The sequence below is a fragment of the Hibiscus syriacus genome, unplaced genomic scaffold, assembly GCF_006381635.1.
Source record: "Hibiscus syriacus cultivar Baekdansim isolate YM2019G1 unplaced genomic scaffold, ASM638163v2 tig00111812_pilon, whole genome shotgun sequence".
Lineage (NCBI taxonomy): Eukaryota > Viridiplantae > Streptophyta > Magnoliopsida > Malvales > Malvaceae > Hibiscus > Hibiscus syriacus.
Window position 1 is genome coordinate 2,156,694 of NW_024063187.1, and position 17,737 is coordinate 2,174,430.

The 17,737-nt window shown below is 33.9% G+C and overlaps 1 pseudogene; it reads right to left on the reverse strand.

Annotated features, from left to right (window-relative positions):
• The window catches only part of LOC120171147, a 41,907-nt pseudogene that overhangs the window by 24,058 nt on the left and 112 nt on the right, over positions 1-17,737 (reverse strand).

Here is a 17,737-nt window from a genome sequence, read left to right on the forward strand (position 1 = left end):
ATTCGATATGGAGCCATAGAAGCAGGTTTGGTACCCAGATAAACCTTAATCCTGAATTCCACTTCACGATCTAGAGGTAAACCTGATAATTCATTCGGAAAAACCTCTGGAAACTCCTTAACCGTTGGAATATCATTTAATCTCACTCCCGACACTCTAGTGTCTATCACATTATCTAGAAAAGCTATGCATCCCTTTGACATCATTTTCTTTGCAATTATGGTCGATATCACATTAGATGATGATTTCGCTTTTTCACCTATCACTATTATTTCGGAGCCTTCCACATCCTTTAAGAATAATCGCTTCTTGCGACAATCTACCCATCCATGATGTGGAGACAACCAATCCATGCCTAAAATGATTTTGCATTCATCAAAGGGAAACTCCATCAAGTTTGCCGAGAACACCACCCTTTAAATCTTAATTGGACATTTTCTACATACCCGAGATACCCTTGCACTATGACCCATACGGTTTACCACTATCATTTCACTAGAAATTTGTTCTAAAGGAATTCCTCTAGTTCTAACCAACTTTGTACTAATATAAGAGTGTGTAGAACCAGGGTGAACTAGAACAAAGATAGGCTCAACAAAAAAATGGAATGTACCTGTTATGATCTCCAGATCATCTCGATCCTCACTGGTCTTTATATTATAAATTCGAGCCACTACCCAAGTCTATTGTTGATGGCTAGCCTCAGATTGACCGCCTGATCTCCCTCTTCCTATGCTTATTCTAGGTGTTGCTACTTATCTCTCAGTTTTCACTTATTTATCTATGGATCTCTGTGAATAGTTCCGAGCATAGTGACCCATTTCTCCACAAAGAAAACAAGCACCAGAGAGCACTCTACATATTCCCCGGTGAAATTTGTCACATGTATGACATAGATTACTTCTTCCTCCATAAGCTCTACCCGAGCTAGCGATAACAAATTGTGATTGTTTAAATATCTGAGAAACGGTAGTAGAACTGTCTCTGTCAGTATATCGGGAACTCGAGCCCTTGCCTCTCTTAGCATGATGGGAAGTTGAAGACATTCCCACTCTTTTTCCAGTCTGTATATTCTACTCCGCAGCTAAAGTCTCCTCTTGAGCTCTTTCCATAGCCTTAGCTCAGTTTATAAGTTCCTGTATGCTAGGAAAGTTTAACACCAACATAATTTCTTTCAACTTAAGCCTTAAACCCTCAATAAACCAATCACGTCGGGCTTTATCATTGGGAACTACCTCCGTAGCATAACGATTGAGCTTGTTGTATTTAGCCTCATACTCATGCACTGTTCTATCACCTTGTGTCAAATTAAGAAACTTCAGCAACATTAAATTCATAAACTGCTCCCCTATGTACTTGTTATTGAACTCATCTTGAAAGAATTGTCAGTTCACTTGTTCAGGTGATGCATACATCGTCATATTTGACCACCAGACCTGAGCTGATACTCGGAGTAATGATACATCTCCACCAACTTTTCATGATCTAAGAATTGTAGACTTTCCAACATCACCATAATATTGTTTAACCACAAGTCAGCGTCCATCGGACATTCACCTTCTTCTCCCCGAAACTCAGAATCTCCCAAACTTCTTAAATCTTTTGGGATTAACATTCTCGATGTTGGAGGAGCAACGGGAGGTGGACGAGGTTGGAACCGTGTCAATATAACATCGAGAGCTTGTATAAAAGCTCTAAACTCTGAAACAGACATACCCTGAGGTGTTAGTGCATTGGCGTTCTCGGATGGAATCGGATGCTCACTATTCTCTTCGTAGCTTTCATTAGTCGATCCATTACTATTATTTTTCTCAGCTTCTCTTCTCGAATTCATAGAATTCGACATCTAATATAATATACATAAAAAAATAATACTGACATTAGTAAGGATAGACATCGATCATATTCTACTTATACCTTATCAGTAACCTTGATATCTTAGTGGTATGTAAACCCTTTATACATTAAAATATACTCTGTTTCACCCGAGAATCAGCTAAACATGTAGCTCTGATTCCAATAAATGTAACACTCATCTTTCGTATACCTTTCCGTACATGAGATACATATGACACATTACTTTAAAAGCATTTCCTTTATTTGAATATCAGTAAAATTTTGTTTCTTTTTTAAATCATTTTAATTTGGTGTTAAAAACATTCACTAAACTTACGTAGGTAAATAAAAAGTAATGTTCAAACATTTTATCATTTTACATCATGGTAAATCAAATACTTTTTAGAGTGTTTTTGCTAAGTCTATTACATGCCAACTAATTATATCAAAAATAGACATGGATATCGTACAGTTAGTGATGACGCGACCCTTGCTTGGTGATGTTAGATTATTTCCTTACTATGCTTGTATAATAACCTACGCGTGAAATAAACACACGTTAAGTATTTACTTAGTGAGGCAATAATACTAGTACGATGATATCAATACATCATTATTTCATATCTATCAAATACTAATTCATTATTTTCAAGTCATTATCTTTTCGTTGAGATGCACACATAGTGCCAATACGGTTATTCATAAACATATTATGAATTCCGTGGGTTGCACACATAGTGCTTAAACGGTTGTTCATCAACATATGATAAATTCCGTGGGTTTCACACATAGTGCCAAAACAGTTGTTCATCAACTTATGATGAATTACATGGGTTGCACACATAGTGCCAAAACGGTTGTTCATCAACTTATGATGAATTCCGTGGGATGCACACATAGTGCCTAAACGGTTGTTCATCAACTTATGATAAATTCCATGGGTTGCACACAAAGTGCCTAGAGTACACATAGTAGTGATATACAATTGTAACATATACTTTTAACACACACATTTATAACTCTTACTGTACATAATAAATGCACTCACCTGGTATACCTCGTTCGTATGCTTTAAGGATGTCCAACTATTTAGCAACTTTGTCTTTACCCATGTTCTGGCTTGACTCTGGAGCTTGGTTACGATCTACACAATCATCCATTAAAGACACATACCATACCAAGTGTTAGTATATTCCCTAACATTTATACTTAAACAATACTCACAAGTACTATTATTAAATTTTTTATAACAATCTTAGCCTATCTTAAAATTTCTGGCTCAATATTATCGATACCCCTACCATGGTATCGATACTTCTATAATGTGGTACCGATACTCCCCTTCAGTATCGATACCATTTCTACATTTTGAATCCATGGTATCGGTATCTGTCTCTTAGTATCAATACTTCTATACTATAGTACCGATACTCTATCACAGTATCGATACCATTTTTTGCATTCTATAAATCAATAGTATCGATACATTCCTCATGGTATCAATACCCACCTAAGTATCGATACTAATTGAATCAATATCGATATTGTTCAGTTGATTTCTTCCAATTTAAGCCTATAGTATCAGTATTGTTCTTCCAGTACCGACACCCTTACCCAAATTTTCCATTTTCAGCCCGATATTCACCCACATTTGACAAATTTCCCTTATTTTTACCTCTCACAATACTATCAAACTCTTTTTTACTTATTCCAACTAACTTTACTTCTTTTAGCTACTTATAACATTTACAATCTCTAAGGAAAACTTCAATCCAAGAATCATACCACTTTTTCTATCATGTTTTTAAACTCATCCAATGCTTTTAATCTCTTATTTACTTCATTGACAAGTCAAATATACTAGTAAACATCAATAAAAACTCATATCTTAACAAATCATTCAAAAACCCATTTTCCTATATCTTAAATATTTCATCCATCTCTTAGTTTTAATCTTGTTTAACCCTTCCTTAAGCCTCTATATTACTCCATGATTCAAAAACCAACCAAAAAACTAAAGGAAAAACTAGCCAAATGAAACCTTACCTTTGGTTATGGACGAGAGTTCTTCCACGGGAAAGAAGAAGAAAAGAGATAGCTTTTGGTTAACTTACTTTCCCCTTTTTCCTTTACTTTAGTACATTATTAAAATTAAATTTTAAATTCATTTCCTCCTTAAAGGACCAAAATGCCCTCTTTATTTATCTATTGTTACAATTTTGTCTAAAACACAATTCCAAATCATTTTCTCATTCTTTTGTCATATTTCAAATAAATCCTCAAATTCTTAAATCTTTTCAATAAATTTTTTGACCTGATATTTGGGGTATTACACAATTGCTCTTTTACCTTTCGGTAATTTTGTCAGTTTTCAAGTGTTGTTCTTTCGGAGAGATTGCATTTCTTCATCCATGACACTTTTCCACTTATCATTTTCCAAACTTTGTATTGTTTCTTGGTAAGTAATAGGATATCATCATCAACAACTGGAAGAGCATAGGCCACCATATCAGTAAATCGAGCAGGTCTACGAATTTCTCTCCTTGGCCTTGTAACTTGGGTTTGATCTTCTTCATCTTTCGATTCTTCTATTGGATTTGAAGAATCAACTACATCAACTTTTGGATCATCGTCTACTAAAACTCCACCTTTTTTGGAGTATACTTCATCTGTTGCGGAGCTTCATTTGTTACCTTCTTTACTAGGGCAGATTCATCAATGGTAACATCTCTGCTATAAATTATCTTCTTAGTGTCTAAACACCAAAGATGGAATCCCTTCACTCCACGTGGATTCCCATAAAGAGAGCATTCTTTTCTCTCGGATCAAGCATGGATCCCTTCACATGATAATAAGTAGTGGATCCAAATACATGTAAGGAATCACAATCAGCAGCGGGTTTTCCAGACTATACCTCAAATGGTGTTTTTCCTCCTATCGATGATGACGGAAGACAATTTATGAGATAGCTAGCATATGTCACAGCCTCAGCCCAAAATGTCTTACCTAACCAACATTAGACAACATGCATCGAAATTTATCCAATAGTGTTCAATTTATACGCTCTACGACCCCATTCTGTTGTGGTGTATCTCTAACAGTGAAGTGTCGTACAATACCATGTCATGGAAAACGTCAGTGAATGATTTACTTTTATATTTCATCCATTGTCTATCCTAAGATGTTTGATCTTTCTACCAGCCTGGTTCTCAATATTATTTTTCCATTTAAGGAAAATTCAGAGCACTTAATCTTTAGGCTTCATCGGATACACCCAAACACTTCTGGAAAAGTTATCTACAAATGTTACAAAATAATATTTTCCTCCCAAAAACAGTGTCTTGGAAGGACCCCACACATCTGAGTGAATATAATCCATAATACCTATTGTAATATGTATAGTGGTGCCAAACTTCACTCTATTCTACTTTCCTATAACATAATGCTTGCAAAAGTTCAATTTGTAATCCTTTGAACCTTTCAAAATCCTTCATGTTGGGATTTTCGAAAGCTCGAATCGACAACCGGAACGATTTGCAGAGAGGAGTCAGAACGGTTTTGTGTTTAGGGAGTAAGGAGATTGAATGATAAGGAATTTCACAGCGATTTATAGTGGTTCGACTTTCTCAACCAAAGTCTACGTCCACTACCTTAGCTCCTCACCAAGGATTTTCCAACAAATTCACTAATTTGTTCTTTCTTTTGAGGACAAAGAGATAACCTTACAACTCCCTAGTTTTTCTGGGCTGAACTAAAACCTTTCCCCTTTACAAAAGGATAAGAAATGTAAACAAGAAAACCTCTCTAAGGTAGGTGTTTACAAGAATTAAGCTCACAAGAACAAAATATTTATAAGAGAAAGTTGAAATAAGAATGAAAAACTCTTCTCTTGTGTTTGATTGCTTGGATAGTTGTTCTCTTACTTCTTCAAGTGTCCTTAGATTGTATTTATAGCTTGTAATGTGTCTGAAGTCGTATATAGCCGTTGGGGATGTTTTGGAGCCGTTTGGGGATGAAAATCAATTAATAAAACAGCTTGGAGCATGGGGGGAATCGGTACCCCCTCATAGGGAATCGATTCCCTTAATGTAAAATTCAAATATTTCGACCGTTGAACAGGGGGAATCGGTACCCCCTTGGGGGAGAATTGGTTCCCTCCGAGCATTCTGTTATTTCTCAGAGCCAAACTATTCAGGGGGAATCGGTACCCCCTTGGGGGAGAATTGGTTCCCTCCGAGCATTCTGTTATTTCTCAGAGCCAAATTATTCAGGGGGAATCGGTACCCCCTTGGGGGGGGGGGGTTATCGGTTCCCTCTGGGCAATCTGCCCATTTTGGTTTGATTTTAATTAAGAAATATGTTTGACTTGATTAAGGCTCGAAATACTTTGTAAATTCGTTTAACATATTTTTACACTTTAGTAAGGATTAAAATGAACTTTGAAAGACTTGGAGTAATATTTTGATATTCGAATAATTATATCGAATATACTTTAGAAAACCTTTTGTAAAATCTTAAAATTCATTTAACTTAATTTGTTATATCGAAACATCAAAATGTTTTCAATAATCTCCCCCTTTTTGATATAACAAAACATTTTAGTAATTTTAAGATTTTCTAATTGAAAATAAATTTTGAAATTGGTTTTGAAATTACTCCCCCTTTTTGTTAAATAAAAAATAATTCAATCTTAGAAGTTCAAAATAACTTTGGAGAGTAAGTAGTAAATTTGACATTTTAAAAATCATTTGAAAATCAAAGCTCCCCCTCAATAAATGCATTCCAAATAAAATTATACTTTTAGGATCTTGACACTTAAACAAAATTGAATTTCAAAAAAGAATAACAAACATGTTAGTAGCACATGAAATTCAATGTATCCAAGTCTAAATACTTTATGCAATACCAATTGTTGAATTTAAGATCATATGCATAAAGTTTTCCAAAAAAAATGTTATGCATTTGAAATTTTTTGATATCAATTGTTAGAGAGATATCATTTGCATTTAAAACCAATTTGACCAAAATTTTATTATGATGAACTAAAAATTCTTAAAAATTAATATATCTTTAAAATGTTCATCATAATCATCTTTTCAACATACATGAGATTAAAACAATGATGCAAAATCATTTAAATATAAAACTCATGCATGCTTAAAATCAAATGAGCAACCAAATAACCAAAATTAAAAGTATTAAGCTTGGTGACCCATTCCTTTTTCATATGTGGCTAGAGCATCTTGAATATCACCATTTTCATCACAATTGCTCTCACACACCTACAAGAGACATTTAAGTAGATTTTGGTATCCAAATCACTTTGGATCCTTGGACGTTAGTTTCAATGCCCCTTGTTCCTTTCGAAACCCATACTTGCCTAATTTTAAAACGTTTTCCTTTCTTCAAAGGACAAGCATGTTCCATATGACCATGATAATGGCAATGTGAGCATTTTGCCATATTTAAACATAATAGGTTGTTTTTAGAAATTAATTCTTTTTCTTTTATTAAGCTTTCAAGCTTAACTTCTAACTCAAAATTTTCTTTTTCTAAATCATTTATTTTGATTTTTGAAAGCTCTAAATTATTTTTCAAAATTTCATTTTGATTTTCAAAATCAACTTTTGCTTTCAAAATCAAATTATCTTTAATTTTGAGTTTTGAAATTAATTTCATATATTTGGAATTCATGGTCTCAAATCCCAAATACAACCTATTATAAGCATCTTGTAACTCATCAAAAGTAAATGAATTAAATTTATTTGAGTTAGAAGATACCTCAAATTCTTCTTGAGTGGTCATGAGGCATAAGTTGACTACTTCATCTTTATCATTGGAATCATCTTCATCACTCCAAAATGCAACAAATGCCTTCTTCCCCTTTTTCTTTAGAAGATGGCATTCATACTTGACATGCCCCTTTCTTTGACAATTGAAACATACTGGGGACTCTTCTTCTTCGTTGATTCATGTTTCACTTCCTTGGAAATCATGAATCTCTTGAGTTCCTTCAAGAGCTTGACCATATCTTCTTCTTGTTCATCATCGTCTTCATCCACCTCATCACTTGAATCTTGATAGCTTTCATTGGTGGATTTGAAGGCAATACCTACCTCCTCTTTCTTCTTCTTCTTGTTTTTCTTCTCTTCCCTTTCTTCATCTTCCTTCACCATCATCTCATGAGTGAGAAGGGAACCAATTAGCTCGTCGAGAGTGAGAGACTTTAGGTTTCTTACTTCGATAATAGATGTCTTCTTTGATTGCCATTCCTTTGGAAGAGGGTAGATCATCTTCCTCACAAGCTTCTCATTTGAGATTACTTCTCCATATCCCTTGAGACCGTTGACAATCACGGAAAATCTATCCGTCATAGCTTTGATGTCTTCATTGGGTTTCATCTTGAAGTTCTCGTAGCTATGGTTGAGAAGACTTTTCTTTGATTCCCTTACTTCGTCGGTTCCTTCATGAGTGATTTGGAGCTTATCCCATATCTCTTTGGCACTGGAAAAAGATGAGATTCTTCCATATTCATTTGGGCCTAAAGCATATAATAGAATATGTATAGCCTTAGAATTAAGCTGAAAATTTTTCTGCTCTTCTCTACTCCAATCGTTGTACTTGTCGGGTGGAGAGGAATAACCATCCATGATTGAGTTCCAAGCTCCTAGATTGTATGATTGAATAAAGTACATCATCTTATTCTTCCAATGTGCATAAATTGTTCCATTGAAGAAGGGTGGCTTGTTGACCGGTTGTGAATCCATAATAGGATATTCTTCAAGATAATAAGCACTGGAGGAAAAGTCATTTCTTTGTCGGTTACGTCGGGAATTAGTAGACCTTCTTTGAGGATCGCCTCAAGGTGGTTAAACTTTTTTAATGAGTTAGGCTCTGATCCCAATTATTGGGATTTTTGGAAGGTCGAATCGACAATTGGAACGATTTGCAAAGAGGAGTCGGAATAGTTTTGTGTTTAGGGAGTAAGGAGATTGAAAGATAGGGAATTTCTCAGCGATTTATAGTGGTTTGACTTTCTCAACCAAAGTCTACGTCCACTACCTTAGCTCCTCACCAAGGATTTTCTAACAAATTCACTAATTTGTTCTTTCTTTTGAGGACAAAGAGATAACCTTACAACTCCCTAGTTTTTCCGGGTTAAACTAGAACCTTTCCCCTTTACAAAAGGATAAGAAATGTAAACAAGAAAACCTCTCTAAGATAGGTGTTTACAAGAATTAAGCTCACAAAACAAAATATTTACAGTAGAAAGATGAAATAAGAATGAAAAACTCTTCTCTTGTGTTTGATTGTTTGGATAGTTGTTCTCTTACTTCTTTAAGTGTCTTTAGCTTGTATTTATAGCTTGGAATGTGTTTGAAGTCGTATATAGCTATTGGGGATGTTTTGAAGCCGTTTGGGGATGAGAATCAATTAATAAAATAGCTTGGATCGTGGGGGGAATCGGTACCCCCTCATAGGGAATCGATTCCCTTAGTGTAAAATTCAAATATTTTGACCGTTGAACAGGGGGAATTGGTTTCCTCCGAGCATTCTGTTATTTCTCGGAGCCAAACCATTCAGGGGGAATCGGTACCCCCTTGGGGGGGGGGAATCGGTTCCCTCTGGGCAATCTGCCCATTTTGGTTTGATTTTAATTAAGAAATGATTTTTGACTCGATTAAGGCTCGAAATACTTTGTAAATTTGTTTAACATATTTTTACACTTTAGTAAGGATTAAAATGAACTTTGAAAGACTTAGAGTAATATTTTGATATTCGAATAATTATATCGAATATACTTTAGAAAACCTTTTTGTAAAATCTTAAAATTCATTTAACTTAATTTGTTATATCGAAACATCAAAATGTTTTCAACACTTTCTTTGCCAAAATTTGCAAGGATTTCTCTCTAGTATGTCCCAACCGCATATGCCACAACTGGGTTGTGTCCAAATTATCACCTTCAGAAACTATTGCAACTGCTCCAATAATTGTACTACCTTGGTAGTAATACAAATTATTTTTGCCGATGCCCTTCATCATTGCAAATGCGCTAGATGTGACTTTTAAAACTCCATCTCTCATAGTGACTGCTGAGCTTTTGGATTCTAAGGCTTCCAAAGAGATGATATTTTTCTTCAAACTGGGCACGTACCGGACATCAATCAAAACTCTGGTTGATCCATCTTGATTCTTTAATCGAATTGAACATATCCCAATAGTTTTACAGACATTGCCACTGCCCATATAAACAACTCCTGCATTTAGTTCTACTAAATTGGAGAACTACTCCCGATTAGGGGACATATGATAGGTGCAACTCGAATCTAATATCCACTTATCTGAATGGAATGTTGTTGATGAAGTAGCCAATGATATGTCAGATTCATTAGCATCATGCTCTGCAACACATGCATCTGGAGCAACTTTTTCTTTCTTCTTCAGCTTCAGACAATATTTCTTCAAGTGGTTTTTCTCATGACAAAAGGCACATTCATTTTTCCCAGTCTGGACTTCGACTTTGATCCCCTCTTCTCTTTGGCTTTTGACTTTTCGAGCAACGTCTTGCCACCATGGCCACCGTTGCTTCGTACTTGCTCTCATTTTTTGTTTTCTTCCTGAGCTTATAACTATACAAAGCAACAATTACTTCTTTAAGTGTAACATTATCCTTACTATGAAGTAACATTGTTTCAAGATGCACAAATTCATCTAGAAGAGATAAAAACAACAACAAAGCCAAATCTTCACATTTGAAGGTTTCATCCATGCCCAATAAGTCTGCCACTAGCTCATTGAACGCAGTGATGTGTTCATTCATACTGGTGTCTTGTTGATAATCAAATCTGAGCAATCTTTTCTTCACGTGGAGAAGATTATGAGAGTTTTCTTTAGGAATTTTTCCTCGAATTCTTTCCACATCTTACTTGCAGAAGTCTCGTTCTTTTAGCCATACTTTTGCTCCTTGGGAAGACAAGGTCGAATCGTGTTGCACGCCAAACGATTGATTGTTCCCCATTCTTTCTCCTCCATATATGCGGGCTTTTCTTCCTTAATGGAGATGTCTAGACCTTGTTGGAATAAAGCGTCTAATACCTCGCCTTGCCACATGCCATATAATACCCCAAATTTTTTGTTAGTGACCAAAATATAAATTTTGAAAGTTTGATGGATAAAATAGAAAATTATGAAAAGTTTAAGGACCTAAGTGAAAATTTTACCAAAATGTAAATTTTAAAATTAAGTGGGCAAATTATAAACTTTGGAAAATTTTAGGGACTAAAGTGTAATTTTTAAAAAGTTATGTAATTCGACCCTGTAAATGAGTATTTTACCCCAAAAATGATGTTTCTTTGGGAATCAGATTTTTCGTACAGATTTGGTATTAAAAGCTATAAAGTGATAAAGTCCAGTAAAAAATTGGTAAAATGGATCGAATATAAATTTTTGGAAAATTTGAAGGATGATAAATTAAGTTTATAAATAAAAATGATGGAAAATAATATGGAGCATCAGATTTGAGGATTTAATTCCATATTAAATTTGGACTGTTTGATTAAAGTGGCAAGATTGTAATTTTTGGGAAATTTATAAGGGCAAAATGGTAAAGTGGGAAATATTTTGTTCATCGTTAACAGATGATAAGGTTTATGAGGCTTGGTATTAAGGTAAATTCAAGTTTCATTAATGGTAAATTTGTAAAGATATTTTAATTTTCAAGGTAAATTGATAATTTAGCATTTAATGAATTTTAATTCATTATTTTATAAAGAAAGATGAAGAATTATCAAGGGAATTTCTTCATCATCACCAGTATTGTCGTGAACCACTCCAAAGGTAAGAAAAAATTGTTTTCCATTTTTGAGCAATTTCCTTTGGATTTCGGGTTATGCCGTGAAATAGAAAATTGTTCTACGCGAGAAATGCTATATTTTGGTACCATTTATGCTTGTTAATCTTGCTTGATTTCAAAGATCCCAAATTATAAGGTTTGTGTTAACATTAGGGTTTATAAAATTGATGATGAATTTTGAGGTTATAAATTCATTTTCAAGCTTGTATGATGATTAGAACATGTTCAATTTTCCTAGAAATGTGTCTTTGATATTCGACCAAATTATAAGTTAGGGAAACTTTTTGTTTTTATGAAATTTGATTAGGGTTTTGATTGTAGAGATGATGTAAGGTTGGATGGAAGTTGATTTCATGTTTGAATTGAATCAAAATCATGAAAACCCTAGTTTTGGAACTTCGAACCATTCAACCTTGGTCTTAAAGAATGAGGAAAATTCTGAAAAAAATTATGTAAGGGCTAGAAATGATGTATGAAGTAGTCTACAAGCCTTAAAAAAATTTGGAGACCAATTTGTAATTTTTAAAAAGTTGGGGGACCTAATCGGTAATTTTAGAAAAAATTAGATTGTTGTGTTATTATTCAATATTTGATTTACTATGCTGGAAATTAATTTTTGAGTGTTGAAATTGAAGTTAAGATGTGAAATTTGATTATTTTGGAAAGCTTATAAAAGTTAAGGTTTAAAGCACAAATATGAAAAGTTTGGGAGCTCAAGTGAAAATGTTATGTGAATTTGGATTAAATGGAATTTGAATGGTCAATTGAAAGTGTTAACGTCAAAATTTATATTGTGACATGAAAATTGTATCGAATAAACATCGGAAAATTGTTTAGGAATTTATTTTCCAAAGTATGTCTATGTTAGTAAGATTCTAACATTTGATTTGAATTTGTATATCTTTGGTAATGGTGTTCATCTGGATATTGAGTGCTTGAAATCAAGATCAAATATTATAAAATCTAAGGAGAAGCTTAATGATGAAATGGGAAATTCCAATGAATGTTGCAAGCTAAGGACACTAGGTGAGTGCAAATTTAATTTGTACTTATGTTAACGAACAAACATTGGCTTGCGATGAGCCAGCGACGAAGTTACTATGGTAAATAGTGACTCCTAAAAATGTTATGTGATTTGTGATGCATGCATATATGTGAATTTGGTGAGATAATAGAATTAGTGAACAAATTGAAAATGCAAATTGGTGAAATCTGTTTAGAATTTATGTTCTGGACAGTAAGTTTAGAAAATCACCATAAATTTTATAAAAATGATTCGAGGATAAATTTTATATTGTTTGATTCTTATATCAGTTTAGTTTTGTTTATAACAAACGGAAACTGATTTCAAGGTGTATAAAAAAAGATATGAATTTTTAACCGATGATAGGTTAGAAAAAAGGTAGCAGATTCTGCTCAAAACAGATTTTGTCAGTCAAATTTGAACATTCACCATAAATTGTACAAATTGAACTAGAAGAGGTGCCTTATATGGATAGATTCTTATTTGAGTCTAGTTTCAAGTGGTATAAACGGAATAATTTTTAAAGTTGTAGATTAATACATAATAATATTTCTTTAAAAGTAATGCAGACTATCAAGATATGAAATTATGAGAAATTTTGGTTTTAACCAAATTAGAAGCAAATGATCAAGTTAAAGCTTAGTGAGACTTATATTTTAACTTGTATATAATTTAAAAATGAGTGCAATGCATGCATAACATTATACATTGATGTTTTATGCATCATTGGGCAAGACTTGCGATAAGTCTACCTTGTTTATATTGACATGATATTTATGTTATATACATATAATTGACATATTCTAAATATGTCAAAGGTTGAGTATAAAATGCATTGATCATTGATCGTTACATATGATGTTATCATGAACATATATGATATTTATCATGAATGATATTTCGGGTATGAACTGTCCAATGTTAAATGTTATTGATATACTTTGTCATGGATGGATCAAATAAAAATAGACTATATGCCCAAGTATGTTATTGAGGGTCAGTAGTATTAATGACATGCCATAGAGTCTAGCAACTATATATTAGGTAGCACTAGAGTGTATAGAGAAGGCACATAGTGCAGGCCTCAAAGTGTCTAATAAAGACACGCAATACAAAACACTACGGTGTACAAATTGGGTAAAGTCCGACCTCAGCACTACGGTGCAATATTTAACTCCTATATCGGGGTCCTCATATAGTTATACTTTGGGCTATGGTTTATTGGTTAATAAATGGTAAACATGCAAATAAGCTTACGAACTTATGGGATAAATGGCAAGTATATTGGTAAGAAACTTGATATTCGGTTATATCATGTTAATATATGGTAATATGGTTGGAATACATGTAAAGTGATCATATTGCATTGAATATGATTATTCATTTAAATTTATTTGTTGCATTGCTTTAAATATTCATATTATTGCCTCACGTGTATATTTAGCGTGTGATGATTTTCACGAGTAGGAAAAAGGAAAGAAAATGAGTAAGGAGCTGAACTTGGCATCAATCACCAAGGAAATATTTACAAGTAACAATGATGACATCCTATTGTGTTTTAAAAGTTCTAGCCAGAATGTATACGAGAATGAAATGTTTGAAATTTCTTAATTTAGTTTGTATTAAATATAATTAATAGTACGAATAAATATTGATATTAAAATATGCTTAAATAAAATTAATTTGGGTTTTAAATCAAACATGGTGGACAGTCGTATTTATTTTATGAAACATAACGGAATTATCTATCACTGCTTGAAACTGGTTCTGAATTGGTAACCAACAATATTATATTACGATTTTTCTCTGAATAATTATTTTGCAATAATTGTTCAAGTTATGAAAATTGAGATGTTTGAAGAAACAAAATTTTACTCAGTTGAATTAAAGAAATGTTTTAAATTTCTGATGTGACATCTGTAACTTGTATTGGTTCGCGTATACGAGTTATGGGTGTTACATGTCAAAATGATCGGATCCATCGAACAACTCCAACGAGAAGTTTACATTTGACATCACCCTCCTCGTTGGTCCAGATGAAGAGCTCAATGTCTCAATTGATCCGTATTTTGGCATTTTAATTCTAACAAACAATATTCAATAGCACAAACTGTATCTTTTCAGTAATGGAACGACTAGGATAACCTCAACTGAAGCTCTGATACCAATTGTTAGAGAAATCAGATTATTTCTAACATGAACGTAGTTCAAAATTGATCTAAAATGTCAAAATTAAAACTATCGAATTTACGCAGCGGACAAACCTGTCAAACTATTGAACATTGAAATACAATGGAGAAAACCAAATAATGAACATACAAAGTAAATAATAAAGAGAACACATCGAATTTACGAGGTTCAACGAAAATACTGTCTACTCCTCAGGCACCACAACGGATGATAACTTCACTATCAACAAAATATTACAACAAATAGAATTCCTAAGAATTCTCAAAATATTACAAAATGGGAGAATGAAGAAAACAAATGGGAGAATTTATTGGGATGGCTTCAAACGGAAGTGCTTAGGCTATTTATAGTTGAGCTTTAAGGACTAAACTTATAAATAACCTAATAGTTTAGGGACCAAAGATGAATTTTTTTATGTGCACAAGTTGGCCACTTGCCAACTTGTCAACCTTTGGTGTCCATCATAGGCACTTTTCAACTTGAATTTAATGTTGTAGTAACAAATTTGAACTTGACTTCTTCAATGGCTAATAAGTTTGACCAACATTTGTTGAGCTTGTAATTTTATAAGCTACACATAACAGATCGCCCAGGAAGTACTCTGCTGAAAGGAACGTGAAATGTTCCAAAAAGGTTGGATAACCGAAATAAGGGACATTTGGCGAGAAGGCAACAAGTGCGCCGACAGACTACCAATATGGCAATTGAATAGGATAACGAGGTGAAGAATCTAAAGAACCCACCAGAAGGACTTGTCCCTCTGTTAATGGCGGATGCCAGAGGCGAAGCAACCCTTAGAATGTAAACTCCTGGTTGTAGGAGGTTTCTACTTAATGTATCCAAAAAAAAAAAGATATTCGAGATATCTTTAAACATGGAAAATGCTTACTGATGGTATGACTATACAAAAACACATTGTATCAAATATTTTATCAGCCACCTGATTAAAGCAATCAAAAACTACTTACTTCTGGTGGTGCTGCACAAAGCATGTAGAAACAATGATAATTTCTCTTTGGATCAGACACTTGACAAACACGTGATCTTTCTAGCAAATAAGTTCTGACTGCAGCTCCTGAAATTCTTCCCCTCCGATCAAATTGAATCTCCACAAACTTACCAAAACGACTACACCATTCAAAACATGCATGTAAAGGTAAAATAAATTATTCTATTATAGCGTAGAATCTACTTATGTAAGATGTTTACGTTAAAGGTAAATACCCTACCTTAGTTATTGTTCCTAACAGTCTTTGCATTACCAAATGTTTCTAAAACGCGATTGGACTGCAGATTAGCCGAAAACAAAAATAAAAGTTGTTAAACAAAGTTACTTGGATAGAAGATTCAAACTACCAACATTGAACTTATTGTCACATAAATCTAAATTCATGACCATGTTCACCTCCAGAACTTGCTGCTCAACTGTTCTTCCCTCAGAAGCAGCTCTCCCTCCCATGTAAGCAAGATACTGCATCAGCAATTTTGTGCTTTCTGTTTTACCGGCCTCACTTTCACCACTAACCAAAATCGATTGACTTATTCCATCGTTGATCATTAGTCTTAATTAATGAAAATTGTTTCATTGTCAAAGAAAGCAATCATATAAAATAAATGTCTGGTCAAAACAACAGGGTACCTGTATGCAGCATCTGCTACAGCAAAAGGGTGTGGACTCAACTCACCGAAGGCTGCCCCTTTATATTGTTTCATCATATGCCTATCATATAGATGAGGTAGCTTTCGGAATGGATTCACAGCAATCAAAATATTTCCTGTATATGTCTGGAAGCACCATTTAAAGCATTTGCATACTTGTATCAGTAAACTTTGAAAACATGATGAAACATAAAGATCACACCAACATTCATCCATGCAATATATGCTGCCACACAAAATACAAAACATCCATCCATTTCAGCAAAAATACATAAAGAAAAGACTGAACTAACACCCATACATTAAAAGAATAAGGTGAACATCCGTTCAGAACCCTACATATATTTCATTCATATCATATCGTGATCTTAAATTTTGAAGGACTCCGGGTTCATGCAAATAAGCAAGCTTTGTCATATCATCAACTCCACATGATGGGGCCTAGACATCTTTAGGATATACAGTTGAAGCCATAACAACAACCTGCTGCAAAAGTTGTGAAATACGCAAGTCAAACTAAGCAATTCATCCAAGCATTCTATGTGCCCCATGAATTCCTATAATACCATACTGGACTTGCATGACATGTAAAAGGGAGAGGGAAGAAAATCTTAAGCCACATAAATATAATTGTAGCAAATATAATTAGCATTCACCATAATAAAAATGAGATTCATAGGCACATAAGATAATCCAATTAAATTTTACAAAGCAACTCACCGTCTTCCCTGAAGTGCACAAAACTTTAATATCTTCACCGTTAACCTGCACAACTTCACCATCTATCCAAGCAATGTCAGAATCCTCCACCCAGACGAGAGATCCAACTGCAAGGCTAGTTTTGGTAGCCTACAAAAGCCACGAGGGCCCAGGATTCACCAATTCATTTGACATCCCTAGGCACTTTTCACTCAAGATTCAAACATTAAGGCAAGACCATGCAGTTAAGTTCTTGCTTTCCGATCTCAAATGACTTTGAATAGGTTTAATAACAAAATTAAAAACTCAGTTCAGATCAAAGTGAAGATTATTTCTTGTTTAAAAAACAATAATGGAGATGAAGAGTATTCTAACAGTAGCGTGACCCATCTAAAACCCTCCAAACATTCATTCTTTTAAAACCCTTCAAATTCAAAAATGTTTTAGGGATAAATTTATGAAGGTGCACATTG